At 46.1% G+C, this 19,092-nt stretch overlaps 1 protein-coding gene across 1 annotated transcript in view; it reads left to right on the top strand.

The window, feature by feature from the left end:
* The first annotated feature begins 344 nt into the window (after window positions 1-344).
* Window positions 345-19,092, top strand: part of LOC112949057 (BTB/POZ domain-containing protein KCTD1) — a 65,162-nt gene continuing 46,414 nt past the window's right edge. Inside the window, exon 1 of the mRNA XM_026041435.1 lies at window positions 345-409. The gene's annotated coding sequence lies outside the window, so the exon portion shown is untranslated. The remainder of the gene's footprint in view (window positions 410-19,092) is intronic.

Here is a 19,092-nt window from a genome sequence, read left to right as displayed (position 1 = left end):
GGGAGGGGGCGAGCGGGCAGCGGCCGCGCAAGTGCCGTGACCCGCGGCCGCCGCGGGGGCGCATCAGGCAGCGGCGGAGCCGCCAGAAACACGCGCGGCGGCGGCGCAGCCGTCGGGGCGGCAGCGGCGGGGCCGTCGGGGCGCTACTCCGTGGGTTCCGCCGGCCCGGCGGGGCTCTCACTGCTACCGAGCCCGGTACCGGCGGCTTCGCCGGCGCATCCAGGCGGCGAGGGACGGGCCGGGGGAGGAGGAGGAGGAGCCGTCGGGGCGAAGCGCCGGCTCCGCGGGACGGGCACGGGGGGAGCCGCCGTGCCGGAGCCCCGGCGCGGCGGCTCCCCCCGTACCCGTCCCCCGCTTCTTGACACTGCCTCGACGGGACGGCCCCGAGGTGAGCGGCGGGCGGGCGCCGGTAAGTAGCTCTGTCTGGGGAGAGAGGGGCGGGCGGGCGGCCCCCTTCCCTCTGCCGCCCCCCTTAGCCGTCCACCCCCAGCCGCGTCCCCCACCCGTTCCCCGCCGCCGCCACTGGGAGCGCGGGCCCTTTAAGAGCCCGGCTTTGCCTCCCGGTAGCTGAAGGTCATTAAACACAAAAGCGCTCCAGCGCTGCGGTCCAATATAGCGCATGCGCCCTGCCCCAGGACTGGCAGGGAGACGGCAATATGGCGAGAATGCCTGGCAGCGGCGGCGGCGGCGACTGGAGCACCGGCGGCGGCACCGGCACCGGCGGCGGCACCGGCGAGAACAATGCGGGCGACCGCCCGCCGGGCCGCGGCGGCACCCACCGCCCGCAGCACTACTGCAGCGCCGGCGAGGAGGAGGAGGGCGAGGAGGAGGATGAGATCCAGGAGGTGCAGATAACGGGGGACGAGGAGGAGGACGGAGCCGATGGGGGGCTGCTGCTGGACGAGGAGGAGGAGGAGGAGGAGGAAGAGGAGATGGGTCTGGAGTGGGACGGCGAGGAGGAGCCGCTGCCGCCGGAGCCGGTCCATACGCCGGGCGGCGGCGGCGTCGGGGCGGCCCCGGGGGGCGCCCCGGCGGCGGCAGCGGCGGCCCCGGGGGGCGGCGGCGGCGGCGGCGCGGCGGAGGACGCGGAGCTGGAGGCGGCCCTGCTGCTGCAGCGGCCCGAGCGGGCGCGGCTGAGCGAGAACACGCGGCTCGCGACCCGCTACGCCGTGCGCATCTTCCGCGAGTACCTCAGCGAGAAGGCGCAGAGCCCCGACTTCGAGACCATGGACAAGGGGGCGCTCTGCCGCGTGCTGCGCTCCTTCTACGCCGAGGCGCGCTCCAAGAGCGGGCAGCTCTACTCCAAGTCCTCGCTCATCAGCATCCGCAGCTCCCTCAACCGCTACCTCAACGAGCCGCCCTACTGCCGCACGCTGGACCTCACCAAGGACCCCGAGCTGCGCGCCGCCAACCTCACGCTGGCCGCCGTCATCCGCAAGCTGGAGGAGCAGGGCGCCGGGCCTGTGGTGCAGAAGCAGGCCATCACCCGTGCCGACCTGCGCAAGCTCTACACCTGCAGTGTCTTCAGCACGCAGAGCCCCTTCGGGCTCCTCAACAAGGTCTGGTTCGAGACCTGCATGTACTTCTGCACTCGGGGCCGGGAGAACCAACGGGAGCTGGAGGAGGACTCCTTCGGGCTGGCCATGGACGAGGACGGCCGCAAGTTCGTCTACTTCAAGGCGCTGGGGCCCTACCACAAGTCGCGGTCGTCCTCCTGGAACAAGAAGCGGGCGGAGAGCAGCGACGAGGAGAACCTGCCCCGTATGTACGAGACGGGCACCGAATTCTGCCCCTACGCTAGCTTCGTCAAGTACCTCTCCAAGCGCAACCCCCTCTGCAAGGCCTTCTTCCAGCGCCCGCGGGACCACTGCAGCGAGGGCGATGTCACCTGGTACGAGAACAAGGCCATCGGCAAGAACCTCCTGGGCACGCGCATGCAGATGCTCTCCAAGGCGGCCAAGCTCTCCAAGACCTACACCAACCACTGCATCGGCGCCGTCTCCATCGCCACCCTCAACAGCATCGCCGGCATCGGCACCAAGCTGGGGGGGACGCAGCCGGCACTGCACCACCACCACCCCTCTCCCCACCACCACCACCACCTCCTCCACCACCCCGCTGGCGGCGGCTGCTTCACCGCYGCCACCCTCAACGGCGGCCCGCGGCCCCGGCCACCCGCCACCGACCCCTACGTGGTGCCCAAAGACAGCGACGCGGCGCCGGTGAAGGCGGAAGCGGCCGCGGTGGCCCCGGCCAAGCGGGCCCTCTACGAGGCGGTGTTCCCGGCGGGCGCCGCGGCCGGCGGCGACGCGTGCGGCCCCTCGGCGTCGCCCAAAAGACTGTGCCGCCGCGCTGCCGAGCCGCCGGACGCCGCCGTGCCCGCCGTCGTGGTGGTCTCAGTGAAACACGACCCCCTGCCTCACCTGCTGCCCGAAGCCAACGGGCACAGAAGCGCCACCTCACCCACAGTAGTTTCACCTGCTCTTGTTTCCCCCACACAGGTAACCAGAAAAAAAAAAAAGGAAAAAAGAAAGAAAAGTTGACAACTCCCACTGTCCCTCTTTTCCGCCTTTTTTCCTCCAAATGTGGGTGCCTCTGGAGACGGGTGCCCCTYTGTGCAGGCGAGTGTGTGTGCAAGCGAGCCCCACACGAGCTTGCAAAGTTCCTGGCCCTGCCCCAGACCGAGGGAGCCGGCGCTGCGACCGCAAGCGGTGCCCCTGCGCTCTCCCCTCCGCGGCCGAGTGCCCCGAGCTGCACCCGCYTTTTTCCAGGAGTTATGAGTTATGAAAGTTGGGCCAAAATGGTAGATAAGGGTGTCAGATATCATTAGCKCGTTCGGTGCTCTTGATGTGCTAATGAACTATTTGAGTAACCTCAAATGCAGGAAACAGCCAGGAGAATACTCAATTACACACTAGTAATGAGGGTGTAATTTTAAACTTCAGAAGTTAACAAGAGGGTTAATATGGCAATTGCATTCATCTTGTATTTGTTTGTTTAAAATAGCTCTGTTTCCTGGCAATGATCCTTTTTCTTTTCCTTTCCTTTTTTTTTTTTTTTTTTTTTTTTAATAAGGCAACCTGGCATTAGTTGCCATAGTTGGGAAATATACAGTAACAGCACAATTAAATGGGTTAGGTGTAGTTTAGCTGTGGAACACGACCAAGTTCATTAGATGTGTGGGATATTTTTTTCTGTTTTTCTTTACTTTTTTTTATTTAGGTAAAACAGTCTTGTCAAGAACGCTGCAGAGATGTGTCTTATTGTTATGTGTTATGGGTTATGGACCCCTTGTGCTGTGTTACAGCAYGCACTTGGGGTGCGCTGCCTGTCCCCCTGTAGAGCAGGTTCCTTTGGGGTTTTTGATCATTGCACCTAACTTGCCGTCCTGTGTTTCAATTAAAGTCTTGCAGTTGGCTTGCAGTTTGGAAGTCGTTCCAACTAAATCTATAAAACTTAYGCACTTGCGATGTGCCCCATAAAATACCGCATTTGAGGCCATAACTTGAATGCTGGCTGCCCGGCGCGATTACAAAACCCCTCTGACATTCTTGTGTCAAATAATAGCAGCGATTGCAGCCGTGGGCCTCGAAGAGCGCTGTGCGGTGAGCACAGGTATATGACATGCCTGAGCTGTTTCTGAAGTGGAAATACCAGTTCTGGACAAACTGACCCTTTCAAAGAGTTTGCCAGCTAATCACCCAGCCTGAAGGCTAGTTCGGGATGGGGGGCGGGGAAGAAAGGGGAAGGGACTTTCTGTGAATGCCTGCATGAGCATCTCTGGTCTCTTAACATACCTCCTGCAACCCGTTTTTCTTTTTTTTTTCTCCTAGATGTGTGAGTTTTGTTATTTTTTCATTTATTTGATTTTTTTGGACCGTTTCAGCACAGTTCTGTAGCTTGACCTCCTGCTGTGTRTATCTGGTGTCTCCGAATGGTTTAGAGGCTCGATTATGTGCAGATAGTGGTTTTGTTCTAGCTCCCTAGTTCAGCTATAAGCTAATGCTTTTTGCTGTGTTTAATGATGAAGCCCTCTTTTTGCCTGCCTTTAATGTCCTCAAAAGCTAATTTTGAAACTTCAAGCTCTAGTTCAACTTCTAGGATAGCAAAGCCATGCCAAGGGCATTGGGCAGAATGGCCCGATGGAGCTAAGTGCAATGGAATATGTGTGTCTTTTACCTGTGAAAACGAGGTGTCTCGGTACCTTTAGTCGTCAGGCTGGGTAGCTTGTTCCCAAGCCTAGCCCAGAATATCTTCTTATTATTTCACACTTGCCTTAAACTTACCGAGGAGAAATACAGCTGTTGGACTGTGTGTTGCAGAGCTGAGCTTCCTACCTGAAGCCTTCAGAGCTGCACTTCTCATTAGTGACTGGTTATTGGGAGAGAAATATCTCACTTCGATGATAGGGGGCACAGACACGGGCAGTTTTCTTAACTGTATCGAGAAAGAAAATGAGCAATCAGCAGCTTGGGGTTTTCAGTAATTATATGGAAACATTCATCTCCATTCATCATTTAATCAGCTAAACAAGCTGCCTGGCCACTTTTGTAGCTAAATCTTGCCTTTACTACAGAACTCATTAATTTAAATCCTTAGGAGAAGGAAGCTTTTTTATCACTCATTCCTCTTGTGTCAGTTTTAACTTATGCACCACTATTGGGATATGACAAAATTAAAAAAATATTGGCTCTAGAAGAGATATCCTTGGGAGAACATTAAACTTTTTCACTGTAGCTATTTTTTTATAATAGTTATGCTACTCGAGGTCCAGGGCATTTCCTGGGGAAATTAATGACTGGCTGGGGTTAATGGCCCAAGGCATTGCTTCTAGCCATCAACTCTCCCAGCTGGTCATTAATCCCCAGGAAATGCCCTGGCCCTCAATYGTTATTGCTTAATTACAAAGACTTTCCAGGCCTTCTTGCCGAATACATCTCATCAAGCAGTGTGATGCTGAAGTCTGCTGTTGACAAATACTACCAGTTTCTTGAAAACACGAAGGTCCCGGGCTTATGTTTTATTGGTCATCATTGTAATTACCATTGAAGGGGACAGATTCTGCCCCCCGTATGGGGCTGAATTAATGCCCTGGTGAATAAGTACTTAGCATGTTTACATTGTGTTATATATATATATATATTTATAGCATTAATAATGTTAAGGTATGAAAAAGGTTAAAGAAGCCTTAACTGGACATATTCAGCTTGCTCTGGCTGCGGACTTTAAGAATCTGTGCAAGACACTTAATTTTATGGTTCTTTGTCATGGTTGCTCCCGTCTTTTGTTTTAGCCCCGAGWTATCTTGTAACACTTGCTTTGTAGGAGCCTACTCCAGAGCTAGGGAAGGGTACATTAAGTGTTCATCTTGATCCAACTATTGCTTTAGGTTGCAGAATTATATGGTGTATTTTAAGCGTACTGTGCCATYCATGGCACAACTTTGTTTTAAATCCTTATTTGCTCTGGAGCGTAGCAATTTTCCTGCCAYTGCTTTCAGTGCTTCAGGTTGATGACAGAGGGATATGATTTGGCTGTTGTTCATCTCTCGTGCTCCTGAAAGATGAACAACAGCTAAAGTTTAAGCTTTGGACGCTGCAATGTGGTGGTAGCTGTTAAGATTTATGGACTTGGTACGTGTTGATCCATGGCTTACAGTGGTAATAGCCAAAATAGGTCTAAGAAAACAAATTGGTTTCTGCCATAGGTGATGGGGAGTCATGTGCTATTTAAGAAAATGTTTCTCTCATACTGGTTCTCTAATTTGATTGGGTTTCTCTGGGATACTTGTGAAGAGTTTCATCACCTATTAAGATATCTACCAACCATTTAGTCACTTAAAGGTGGCCCRTGTCTGCATCAGTTATGGGCGTCCTAGGGAATCCTTAGACAGTTTTTGCTTCTGGTTCTAACCCAGGGCAGGAAGTTTTTTTCCTTTTGATCTGGCATGTGTCTTTTCATTGCTTTAGGCTTTCTTTGAAGATTTATTTTGACCAGAACCAGAAATCTGACTGCAGGTTCTGGAAAAGAAGGGAAAATAGTGATATAGGGTCAATATAAGTAGATGGCAGACATGGCTGGTAATGGATTGAAGTAATTAAAGCAGACCAGTGTCTCGTCCTTCTTTGGAGGGAAGATAAGAGTCCTGCTTGTGTGTGAGTTTTTTGTTTGTTTTTAGGGAGGGTGCATCTTCTGTTTCTGTGAAATGGCTGTAGAAAAGGCTTCTTGGTTTGTACAGAATGTAATGCTGTTGCTGGAATCGTATAGGAGCTTTCCAAGAATATAGGATAGCAAAACTGATCAGAAAGCTTCAGGGAGAGAAGCTTAGGATGACAGCATTAGGATGGCAGGTAGGCTTTATTTCTATTCAGGTAATAGACAGTACAATATCCCCATCTTAAAGGCTTAAAATACAGCAGCAGTTAAGACTGCTGACTGCTAAATACCGTGTTACTTCTGTGAGACCACTACTGTTCATCTAGTTTTAGAGGCCCGTACTGCCTACACTGCTGTCCAGTTAGTGCCACTGCCTTTGATTATGGAKCTTGGCTACTTTGAATAAAATCCACAAAAATCTTGAGAGATGAAGATAAAAAGGACTATAAAACCATATCTACCTCTGAGGCTACTGTTTTATTTTGTTTTTGGTTTGGTTTTATGGGAAGATTTGCTTYCAGCAGAACCACAGATAAGGAAAATGATAAAATGATTAACCAGATAAGACGCCTATTCAAATGGATTGTCAACAGATGTTTGCAAATCCTGGTAGGGCTGGAGAGCACGGATGTCAAATACTGTCTCTGTAAACACTGTTCTTTATGGACAGCTCCATAGCACACTATAGGAAAGCTAGTTATTGCTATTACATCAATGGGAAGAAGCTAGTGTGTAGCTATGAATCCTAAAAATCAGACAGATATTTTCTTTGAAGATGAGATATCCCAAATTATGTTCTCTGTAGCTAGCGTGAGATTGAGCATGAATATGGGTGTCTCCCAAAACTAGTGTAAGAAAAAACAGAATGGCAGTAAGGCTTAATGATCTTGTTAGGTTRTGGGAGTTGTAAATGCACCAAAGTGAATGAGGGAGATGTTTTTCTCTTTCCTCGGTCTATTTGGGTCAAGTATCAAGTGTTACAGGTGTGGCTTTAAGGTAATTCACGAGTGTATTTCTTAGATCTGCAATGTTGTTCTGAGACGTATATGTGTGTTTGCATATATGCACACAAAAAAAATCAGGATTGGAATTTAAACTCCATAASCATTTGCCAGACTGTTTTTATAGAAACTCCTAGTGTATCAACATATTATAGGAGAAATTAATTTATGGAACTGTGTCAAGTCACCATTTCTTCCATTAGCACTTCTTAATATTTTTGCTTTTTAGAATTTATACTCCTTTCAGTTGCATAATATGAGCTCACTGGCAAACTTATGTAGGCTTGCCTAGTCAGCCTTCAGTGACTGCAAGAGGTGATCTGTCTTGTGTAAATTAAATGAAGATGACCYTTTTGATGACAATTAGGAGGAGAACCAGCATCATTAAAGTGCTGCTACGTTTTGTTGCTTTTGTTTTTGGAGTCTATAGAATCTCAAGCCACTGAGTTGCTACTCTTCTTCTGTGAACATCAAAGATGAAGTGCACAAACTTAAAGGCAGTAGAGGCTTTTTTTTTCTTTTTTTTTTTTTAAACAAAAACGTCTCATGTGATTATGCTGCAAAAGATTTCCCCTTGCCCACCGCTCTCCTCCTAGAGAGCAAGAGATCAGAAACGGTTCAGTCTAATTGGGGAGTCTGTATGGCACCGAGCTGCCTTATTTCATGTATGGTGTAGAAATAAATGAGTGCTTAAACCCTTTGAAACACACCACTGCTGCAAAAGCCATGGGCTGTAATTAAATTGAATGTGGGGTTGTATTGTCTCGTGCCCTTGGCTATAAACTTGATAACAGACCATGCTATAGCCACTATTGTGTTAGAAGCTGGAACCTAATTAGCTGTGTTGTAGACTCACAGTCACTTCGGAAGACCTTCTGTTCATCTCTCTCCCAGTGTCCTTTTTTTTTATTATTATTATTTCGGTCTTCTGCTTCTGAAGCAGCAAACATACCCTTCTTTTCAGAAAGAAATCACTGAGGGCATGTAGCCAAGTATGTATGTGCAAGATAATTTTTTTATTGTATTTTGGATTCGAGGGACAAGTGTTAATAACTGTATTTTATCAGATGTAGAAGAGATTTATTAGTGTTGTGATAGTGAAAATATATAATCATGTTTTCGGGGGATGCTTTATAAGTCTCTTTCAGGCATTTGCAGGGGGAGTAGGGAAGAGATTGAAACTTCTCATAATACYTTGGTCTAAAAGTAACATTGGATAACATAAGATAGAATTCTGTTCTGGTTGTTTGGGGGCTTATCTATATGGGGAAAATAGCTCTTACAGGCTTTTACAAATTCACGTGCTTTGCACTCAGCCACTTTTAGTTATTTGATCTGAAAACCTCCAGACTTGCTAAAGACTTAATCCTTAATGAGGCAGGCAAGTGCCTTTGCGTTCTTAATGCCAATTTTAGTTTTGAAAATGATCAAAATTAAATTGCATAGATGTGGCATATAAATTTCCAGTGAATTCTTAGGAAATTGATACATTTATTGATTGCACTTACCCTTGCATTTTTGTAGCTAGTGCAGGCCACTTTAAAATTGAGGGATTGGTGTTTTGCACGTTTTTTTTTTTTTTTTTTTTTTTTTATCCAGGTGTGTGTGTGTGTGTGTGTATGTGTGTTTTTATTTTTTTTGCCTATTTATATCACCACCAGTATATGAAAATGCTTGTGCCCTATATGCTAAGGGTGCATCCTCTCAATATAAGGCAATGCAGCGCATAGGCATTTGAGCTAGACTCTGTGGGTCTTCTTATATTAGGCTGGGTGCTACACTGCACTGTTGCAGTTTGTAGTGTTTCTGGAACTTAATCTAGATCCTGTAGTCTCTATAGTGCCTTATGGTTTTGCTTATGGAAAGGGATAATCCCTGGTCTCCTGATAGAGGCACCAGCAGTGTGAAACTCATGCTTTGCCTCTACTTCATGTTTGTGTGGTTTTATTTCTTTTTGTTACATTGGGGAACTGAGGGAGTTCGGAAAGACAAAAGTAATGCAAGCCCTGGGGAAGCTTGGGCTAAATGCTTTGCTGGACCTTCCTGAGGTGGCCAGAGGGGAGAGGCTTGAGCATCACTTGGCCAACAGTAAGTAGCTTTGAGGGGTAAGGAGCTGCTGCAGTAGGTCCCCTCAGGGAATGCAGCCTGTACATGCTGCCTTAATAAAAGGAGGAAAGTAGAAGTTTGTTCATGGGAGATAAGAGCTGAGGATGAGTTTAGCCTTTGCTTCTGTTTCCTTATCCTAAAGATCATCTGGAGATGCTGAGGTGACTTCTGATCTGGGGTTGAAGACTGCCACAGCACCCAGTTGGCAGAACCAGGTCTGGCTGGGCCACTGCTTGTTTTAGCTTGGTGTCTTCAAAGGGGGAGTGAGAGGATGAGGAGGCTCTATGAGTAGAGATTGCTTGGTATCTCTAATGCAGCTCTTGGACTTCTCTGCAAATTAGCACCTGGGTACGTTCTTGCATTACTGACTAAAAACATGCAAAAAGTAATGCATAAGTGAATCAATTTCTCTAATACCGCTGTATTTTAAACTTTTTACTTTTATTTGTATGTCCATGCACATATGCTTGAGATTGCTGGAGAAATTTCAAGAGTGATTTCTTAGTGTCTACAGCTGAATTGTGAGCTTTTTCTAATCGCAACAAATATATGTGGTTGCTTCTTTTGCTATAGTTATTTTGTCTCTGTAGATTAGTCTGAGGTAAGGCCAGCAAACTACATCTGTTGTTTCATCTTTGAAGTATCAACGTCCAAAGCAGGAGTCCTGGATTCTGCGTTACCAGCTGTGTAGCCCACCAGGTGGGCCCACTGCCCACCTTGTCGATGGCAGTTCTGGTGTCACGGCTGAGGTGTTGGAGGGTGTTCTCGTGGTAATGGCCAAGAGCATCAAAACTCTTCCATGCAGTGGGAAATAGCCAGTGGATCAATTACCAGGCATTCTTCAGCTTGGCACTCCTCTGGAAAAAGACCTGGAAGCTGCACTCTTGCTCCGGTGTCAGAAAGGTGAGGATTGGGATGGCTGCCCCAATCCAGAGGGCTCTGCGGGTCAGGTCTGGCTCCCACTTCAGTCCCCTTTGCAGGCAGACTGAGACTGTTCTTTATTAATGGATAAAACACGCTGGAGGCCAGGAGAAAGGAAGGTTAAGTGGACTTGAATAGCTTCCTTCCTTCTTTCCTTCCTTCCTTTGCCTCGTCATCTGAAGGTCAGCTGCTGCTTGTGATGTGCCCCCATGTATTCATGCCCTTCCCATGTATTCAAATTGCACCACTTGGAAATGTACAGTACCGTAAGTGCTGTAATTAACCCATATAGCTTTGATGCCAAATTAGGAGGACCTGATTGTGATAGCTATGCTGATGAGTTGGAAAGGGTAAATGGCAGTACAGGTGTCATAAGTCAAACCTAGAGGCTATAGTTTGAAAGATGCTTGGATGTCGCATAAAGAGGCAGCTTGCTTGAATTGTTTGTGCTGTTGAGGGTTCCCCGTGTCTCTAATAAATTTGTGACTGATATACTGCTTATGTAAGGGGTATTTTTGAGCTGTTTTTCATGTCTTAATCTTAAATATGGGTGGTATGCCTGCTACAGTTATCACATAGTTAGCTGGAAAAGTGCACTACATTTGCTATAATCAGGAGAGAAGACTTTTTGTGACCTCTTACAGAGTTTATTGATACTAGTTTCCAACTTTATTATTTTTCCACAAATTTGTCATCTTTTTCCTGTTACCTTCAGGTGGAGAGCTGGTTTCTGGAAGCTCTTTCTAGACGTGGACAGAACCAGGCTGGCATTTCTATTAAACTCTTTAAAACACTGGGAAGTAGACAGGAAGAAAGTAACGTGCCCTAAGCAATAGGGGTTTGATGAATAACCAGTTGAGAAAGAAGTATTTAGGCTGATTTTTATCAGTTGACTTGAACTTTTGAGCAGACACTAAGCATTGACTGGGAAAAGTCGCCATAAGGATTTCCAGGAGTGGGGAGTAGCTGTTTTTGGAGGCTAAAGGGATAATGTGAAGCTGTGTTGTCTGTGAAGCTCTGTGAGAATTAAGTTCTATGGAAAGAAGATTGCTCTTGGTAGGAATGCAGTTCCATATATATGGGCATTATAACGTGCATGTGGGAGCCTTTAGCTCTACATCTTTTGCTCAGGTATTGTTTTACAGAAAATCAAATAGGCAGAATGGGACTAATACAGTTTTGGTGTCAGACAAAAAAAAAATTACCACAAAACAGGCTTTTAAAAACTGCTGCCAATCCAGAGTGGTATGTGTAATATAGCTAAGATTTCTTTTTCTCTTCTTTTTGAAAGAAACTATAAAATGTCCCCACAGAACTGTACAGTTGTACCTTCATTTCTGTGGGCAGTTAACACTTCTAAAGCAGTCTTAGCTTTGTTTTTATCACTTTGGAAGTCTTTGGATGCTTAATACATTGTTTGTGAAATACATCTGCATTTGTCAACTATTCTTTATTCTTCAAATAAAACTGTGTTAATATATTGCTTTGATATCTGCTAAGGAAACCCTAGGTAGTAAAAGCATATAATGGCCAATTTCACATAACATATATCCTGTTGTTGTTGTTAAAAGAAAGCAAAACTGAGGGGAAAAAAAAGAAAGAAAAAAGAAAGGAATTTGCTCCGGCGTGAACTGCTGGAGCTGCATCCCTGGAGCTCTGCCCTACGGATGTCATGCAGGGGCACCAAGGGCCAGGCAGCCCTCGCCTCTTGGAGTCCTCGCGGCTCTTCCTCCCAAATAACCTCCAGAAAAGGGCTGTAGGGAGGAAAACTAAAACTGTCACTTTTCTTCCCAGTTTCCTATAAAACGCAAACCAACCTATGGCCTGAAAGCTGCTCATTCTCGCAGTAATGACCGTAACTTGAAATCTCCATCTCCCTTTATTTGAACCACCTATGTTTCTAGGGTGGAGAAGAGATGAAAGCTCACTGACCTATCTGGAAGGCAGAAAGCTTTGGAAAAGCAGTGCTTAAAGAAATAGCACGATTGTGGAGGCACTACGTAGTTATTTTCAGCTGGAAAAGATCTATAAAGACGTTGAAAGGAGCAGTAAGTAGGAGAGAGTGAAAGGAGGGTGAGAACTTCCACCATCCGTCTTGCGACAGCATGTGAGTTAGAGTCTTGATTCAATTCTGTATACAGAGCACATCTGATGGATTAGTTTTGATCGGTTCAAGGGGTGGGGAACAGTACTCCTGCTTGAAAGGAACTCAAATTTAAGGAGGAAATTAAGATTAATATAATATTCTCTCCTAATGACAAGTAATAAAGGTAATTAGTAGCAAATTCTAAACCAAAATTAGAATTTGGAGGACAAAAGTTTTTATTTTGCTTAAATTTCAAATTAGCTAAAAGAAAGCAATTATGACAAGCTAGAGGGATTGTGTTATTGCTTCTAAAGGAAAATTGAAACTTTTTTTCCCCCCTTTCCTAACTTCAAAAGCGTGCCATTTAAACCAGTGGCTTCCTATAGAGTTTTGATTCAGAGTAAGTGTTGATTCTCAGGTATGTGTCACAAAAGAAATCCACTGTCAGCACTGTGGCAAGATGACCTATAAGCATTGTGTTTATTTTTATTCCTAATGGACAATAAACCAGTTTCCTCAAGCTACTTGAAATACTCCTTGTAAACTAAAGTGTCCAGATCAATTTCTCATTCACATCTTATTAAAGCTCAGTGAGGAAGTTGGGAAAACATGTTTTTAATCAAACTAGTGATCTACTCCATTAATCTTTAAGCTACTTCATAAAATTCCTGAAAAGGAGCCCAGTGGGTTCCCGCTTTCAGCGGAAGCTTTATTCCAGCTGGACGGCTGGGCAGGCTCTCGTGGTGGAGGGGATGTYGGGGGGGTTTAGAGAGCGGGATGAGAGAAAAGGAGCCGGGCAGACCTGTTGGAGTGTTGTGTTTATCCCTCTCCTTGTCTGATTCTCATTTTCCCGGTGAAATACCAGCCTAGCAAAATGACTTCTATGAATAGCTTTCTGCGTCCGGAATTGCTTGTGCGTGCTCGGCTGTTCTGTGTGTTAATGCCTCTGTTTTCATTGTATAGTCACTTCTTGTTATGTATGACAGCTTTAAATGCTTCGGCGGCGTGTTTAATCAAAATAGTTTTTCCCTGAAGAAACACATGTAGGGTCATAGCTCTGCAAAGCTGGAGTTCCTTGGTTTGGGTGGTAAATGGCTGGATAGCTTTCAGCAGCCCATTCCTTAGAAGTAAAGCTGCTGTAATGTTAATGGGCTATTTTTAAAGGCATATTTTAAATTTATACTGTCTATTTTCAGACTTTTGTCAGGTTTTTGTGCACCTTAATTCTTAGAAGACTTGAAGTTGACATTTACAGCATCCATTATGCTTTTATATGTATGCATGGAAAGAGATATATCAAGGTACATGGTCATGCACACTGTTAGAAATTTATTCAAGGAGAGATCTTCATCTGCTTCATTATTTGTTGGTAGTGGTTGGAGTGTTTTTATAAAAAGCAATAGTACTGTATTTTTGAGATGAGTATTTCACTGTAAAATATGCTATTTTTGCTGTGATAGAGAAACTTTTTTTAAAACAAAAAACTGTCCAAGAAGTGACTAGTAATGTAAGAYCTTCCTAGAGTGAGCCCTGTACCAGTGGGGTGGTCCTGTAAGATCAGGAAGTCATCCTTCAGGAGCGAGGGGATGGAGATGTTGGAGGTGGTCTTGAATCATTTGGTGTGTTATAATGGGGAGACAAGTTATGTGGCCAAGCAAGCTGATAAGAAATTTTAATCTGGTTGTACCAGTAACGTAGCTCAAAGAAGTGGAGTAAGTCCTGGTCTATATTGATGAAAAAATCTTAGAGTAGTTTTGTGACTTTGGTGGAAGAGTTAGTAGTCTTGGTCCGGATCCYAGTGGACAAGCATCCTCACAGCGGAGGACACCATCACAACTGGCGCTAATTGTCCCTCCTGTTGGCAGCCTTGGGCTGAAGGGGCAGGGAAGGAGGAGCAGCCGTGAGCCCTAGAGCCCTGTTCCTGGTGGCCGTGGCGCTGACGGCAGCGGGAGAAAGGCCGATCTGCGAGTGCTCGTTGGATGCTCGCTGCCTTGCGAGCGTGGTGCTCTGCAGCAGGAGCCGGCTCCTGCACCGATTGAAATGGGCAGGTGGAAAGATGGCCAAGTTTGTATTCTTCTTGTTCAGTGTAATTGTGAAAAATAGCCACCTTGCTCCTCCTGGGTTTGCCATCTAAAAACTGCCGATTTTTATGATGACTTTTTGTGCCTCATCACTTCTTAACGAAGCCAGGGAGTGTGTTTTGTTCTCTCCTGCATGGATTTCTTTGTCGTTCATTCTTTTTTTTTTTCCCCTCCACCCCATTTCCACTCCAGGCAAAAATTATTTCCAGCTGAGAGGGGCTGGATGCATRTCATTCCAGAGCAATTGTAAATGACCCTCCAGATTTGCTTGCAAAGAGCCGAGGGTGTTTTCCCTTTGTGCAGACCCCCTTTCCCACCTAGGCCGTGGGAGGAAAGGTCGTATGGGGCCAGAGCTGAAGGCAGTTGTTCCAGTCCCCTGTCCCCTAGACCAGGGGCCAGGAGCAGATGTCTGCAGAAGAAAATAAGAAATGGGCAAGTGAGTAGTGATATGTGTGATGGCCTTAGATGCTCCTCATGTGGGTGCTATAAAACTACGCGTGCTAAATCCTTCCTCAGAGGCATAAGTGAAATGACWGAAGGAGATTAATAATTAAAAGATGACTTATTAATACAATAATGATGGGTCTGTGGGATAAATGGACCCCTCTGTGTTTTCTTCTCATACTGTTTTGATGGGAATGCTGATTAGAGACAAGGTAAACTTGTTTGTACTTTATTCATTAAGAGCAAACTGTAAACTGCCCTGCCTCCCCTCCCTAGAGGCAAGGCACTTGAGAAGATGCCAGACAATTAAACTACTTAAGACAGTAATTACAGTCAAATATACAACAAAAATAAAATGATTGCACATGATTTTTTTTTATACTTGGTTTTGTTCTCTTCGTTTATTAAACCGCAATTCTTGCCTCATGATTTAACAGGGATGTCTCAAGTGGTGATGCTGGAGCAGGCGACAAGTTTGCTTTGGTTTGGAAGCTCATGCTGAGGAAGGGGGGGGGTGGAAATTGGATATTGAGTGTCCTTTTTGACAGTCTTTTTGGTGAGTTGTTCGCAGCTGTAGAACTCCTGCTTTTTCAGCGCGTTTCATTCGGTGTCCAAAGCTGCCGTGCCCTGGACTTGCAGCGCTGGTCCCTAGGGAGGTGGCATCAGCCACGTGTCTAACTTTCTCTTCCTTGATTGTCTCTTTATACTACCTGGAATAGCGTTTATTTGCTATGATGCTTAGCAGGGAAGCACTTCATGAAGGTGACTGTGTTGAGTTAGGAAAATCCAAGCTTGGTTTCAAATATTTAAATTTACTTSATGCTCCTTAAAATTCTTAAATGTGTCTACAGGCCTGGCACTTGTTGTGAAACTATATAGAGTTAGGGTATTGCAGTGTAAACTTGTGTGTATGCTAGTTCAGTGTATTTTAAGTGATATTCTTTGTGACTTCAGTATTTCAGATACAATTCAAAAGGAAACTTAGTCTTAATGAGATCCAGCTGGTGCACATAAACCTTTCACATTACATTATATAATTAAGTTGCTAAGTTATGTATGGGGAAAAGATCTTGTTGCTTATTCTTTTATATGGGAGTTTTACTAGGCTATATAAATACTTTAAGTATTTAATGGAGGAAATATGGGATTAAAAGCAAACAGCAAAAGAAGTACGGTGCAAAAATGTCATAATATGTTCAATATTACCCTTTTGGGGTTTAGTAGTGAAACGATTGAGGCTTGACAGTGTTCTCAATGTCACTTACATTAAAATTGCTCTCCTAAGAACAATTTCCAATTGATTGGTGTGATTAACATGACTAGTTTAAGGGTAAATTGTTTCATGCTAAACTATATCAGAATGTGGATTCGCTCTGAGTAATGTTTTGACCAGCTTTTTTATTGAGTAAAATGTACACCACTGTGGTATTTAAAGTAAGGTGCAAGCTCATGGGCTCCCTACCATAATTGAACCTGTTCTCCTTTTAACAAACTGTAATTATAGAAACATAAACTACATCTTCATTTGTGCCGGCTGCAGAGCATGGGAGAGGAATGTGGGAGGGAGCTCTTCGCACCACTGCAAATTTAGTTGCCTACCGTCCAATAGTTTCAGAAGCTTTCTAGGATGTTCATGAAAATACCAAATGTGGAATGTGCCAAAAAATGGTTGAAATGCCAGACTTTGCCCTCTGACAGGCAAGCCTCAGCAAATTGAAGCTTGATGCTTCTGCCCTCGGCCGCCCTCCTTTTCTGAAGCTTTTCTAGCTCCCTTGCAGAGTCAGCAAAAGGTAACTGGTGCCTGCTCTTCAGCAGCCGCCATAAACCTTGGCCGATGGGTTTTTCTTTTGTTCTTTTCATGCTGTCATCAGCACCCGGTGGTTTCACTTGCTCTGCCCTGTGAGGTGGGACACGAGGCTCAGGGTCAGCTCTGCTGTGCGGGCTCCGCTCTGCTCCAGGGCTGGTAGCCCAGGGCARAGGAGAGATGTAAAAAAGGAGACTCCCAAATTGCCCAGCTGCTTGCTGAGTGGCGGTGAGTCTGCGCTCGCAGCTATCCTCATTTGCAGCGAGTGGTCAGGTGTGTATCCTAACTTAGTTACAGCCTGGGCTGCTGTTCTGCGAGGAGCTTAATTTACAGTAATTGCCTGCTTTTAATAATGACCCGATCTACTCGAGATGTCTCAATACCTGTTAAACAGTTAGGATGGCGACTTAATTTGAAGATGCTGTTACAGATGTGGGCGCGCTGACCTCAACCTGTTCACGTCAGCTGTTAGGGGTGATTTCCATAGCAATGGAAGGTTGTGCTTAGGTTTCCTTCTGCATCAGGGAAACTGGATTTTGAACTATAAATAAACTCGCCCTTAGTTAAACTGAAGTTTCCTCAAGGAGAGGCAAAAGGAACATTCAGCGTGTAAGTGAGTATAAATGCCTCTTGGTTTGGTGGGTTTGCGAGCGCCTATAAACCAGTCAGCAAGTCCGCAGTCTGCTGGGATGACAGCACGTCCCCTGCTCTGACACAGCCACCGCTGCAAAGCCTCGTGAYGCCCGTAACGAGCAGCAGGTTGAACGAGTGGCGTTTAAAAACAGGGGATTGCCCTGCTGATCTGTGACTTAGTTTTTTTTGCAGGCTATCAGTGCAATGACAGATGATTGATAATCCCTCTGCCCTTCCACCCTGCCATGCTGCTTCATAAAACAGCAAGCAGAACAAATCTGTGACTTTCTGAGGAAAAATGGCTGGAAGACCTCCCACAGCTTGCTCATAAGGATTTGAAGCAACCCAGTGTTTTGCAGCTTTTTCTTTCAAGTAAAAACTCATGTTAATATAAGAAGTTAAAATATGGAAAAGTTGGTTAGAGTCAAGTGAAGCAGATCAGTGGTTGCCTGGTTTTCTTCTCCCAGGGGTGCTTGGTCCCCAGCGCTCCTGTTAAAGGCTGTGAGGGGCCCTCCTGGCTGGGATGGGGCTGTCCTGCTGGGCTCCAGCTGCCTTTAAGGTTCTGGTACCAGCCAAATGTTCTGAGGTAGAAGACGGGGTTTGGAGGCAGTGGCTGCTCTTGGCCTCCCCTGGTTTGGCTGGGCTGTAGCTGACAAGTTTCCCTTGCCTGCTGGATTTGGGAGCAGTCGCTGTACCAGCCGGGGCAATGGGCGCAGCCGTCGTAGCTGCTGGGATGGATGTTTGCAAGTGTCCAACACCTGGTGCGTTTGGGTTGTTTTGAATGGCCTCTTTGGGAGTGAGGTGTGAGCTCRGGGCTTGCACGTGAACAGCTTGAGGTCAGAACGCCCCCAATTGCAGTCCCCCCCGGGCTCGCCATCCAAGCGCTGACCTGGGCTGACCCTGTCTGGCTTGGGATCAGCTGGGATCACAGTGYGGTGTGAATAAGAGGCACTCTGTTCTCCTTCCCAGATACACTCTGATTGCACTGGGTAGTCATGAGGCCAGATTTACTGGTACGTGCTAGCTGGTTTGCGTTGCTCAATAGCTTAAACRCCCAGAGAGCTTGCGGATTTGGTCCGTGTTTCCTAAGGATTGTGACATTCCTGCCCTGCCTAAGTTCTCTGGCTTGACTTTAAATATGATTTATAACTTACAGTTAATGTGACTTCTCCCTATAGAGGACTGTAGGGCAAATGCTCTTAGTCTTCAAAGACTCTTGTCCAGTGGGCTGTCCCTAAAATAATTCTGGCTTTTCCCTTCTACGTACTTACTGAAACTGTTTGAGATGCAAAATASGAAGTTTTTCCAGAGTTTGGACCTAATGCTGCTGGTTTGCAAGAAGCGTAGAGCAAGGAATGCATTTGTTTTGCAGTGTTCAGAAGCTTTCTAAAATACTCTGAAGTATTTTGTGGGTTTTTTGGTCTGTTTCCTCAGTTTGCCATTATAAGAACACTTTCTCTTGCTAATCTGCTGCCTGAAATGCTCTTTGTTCAGGAAAGCCAGTCTATTTCTGTTGTAATCAGGGCTAAGAATTCAGCTGCAGGGTCACTCTGTGGTGCTGTGGAGTTCACTGACCATGATTTGCTTCTGGCAGTCCTAGCTTTGGCCCCTTTACACAGATCAATGCCAAGCTAACCCCATTTATTGCTGCTGCTGAATCAAAACTCTGCTTCTCCTGTTACATTTAGCTCAAAAAAGGCATAATGCAAGCAAGCACCAGCATCGCCACAGAGCTGGCGCATGGGCAAGGAGAAAGAGGCCCTCGTTTATTTTATTTTATTTTATTTTATTTTATTTTATTTTATTTTATTTTATTTTATTTTATTTTATTTTATTTTATTTTATTTTATTTTATTTTAT

This window comes from Nothoprocta perdicaria, unplaced genomic scaffold (assembly GCF_003342845.1).
Source record: "Nothoprocta perdicaria isolate Ctin4 unplaced genomic scaffold, notPer1 scaffold_284, whole genome shotgun sequence".
Lineage (NCBI taxonomy): Eukaryota > Metazoa > Chordata > Aves > Tinamiformes > Tinamidae > Nothoprocta > Nothoprocta perdicaria.
This window is presented reverse-complemented; position numbering and strand designations above follow the sequence as displayed.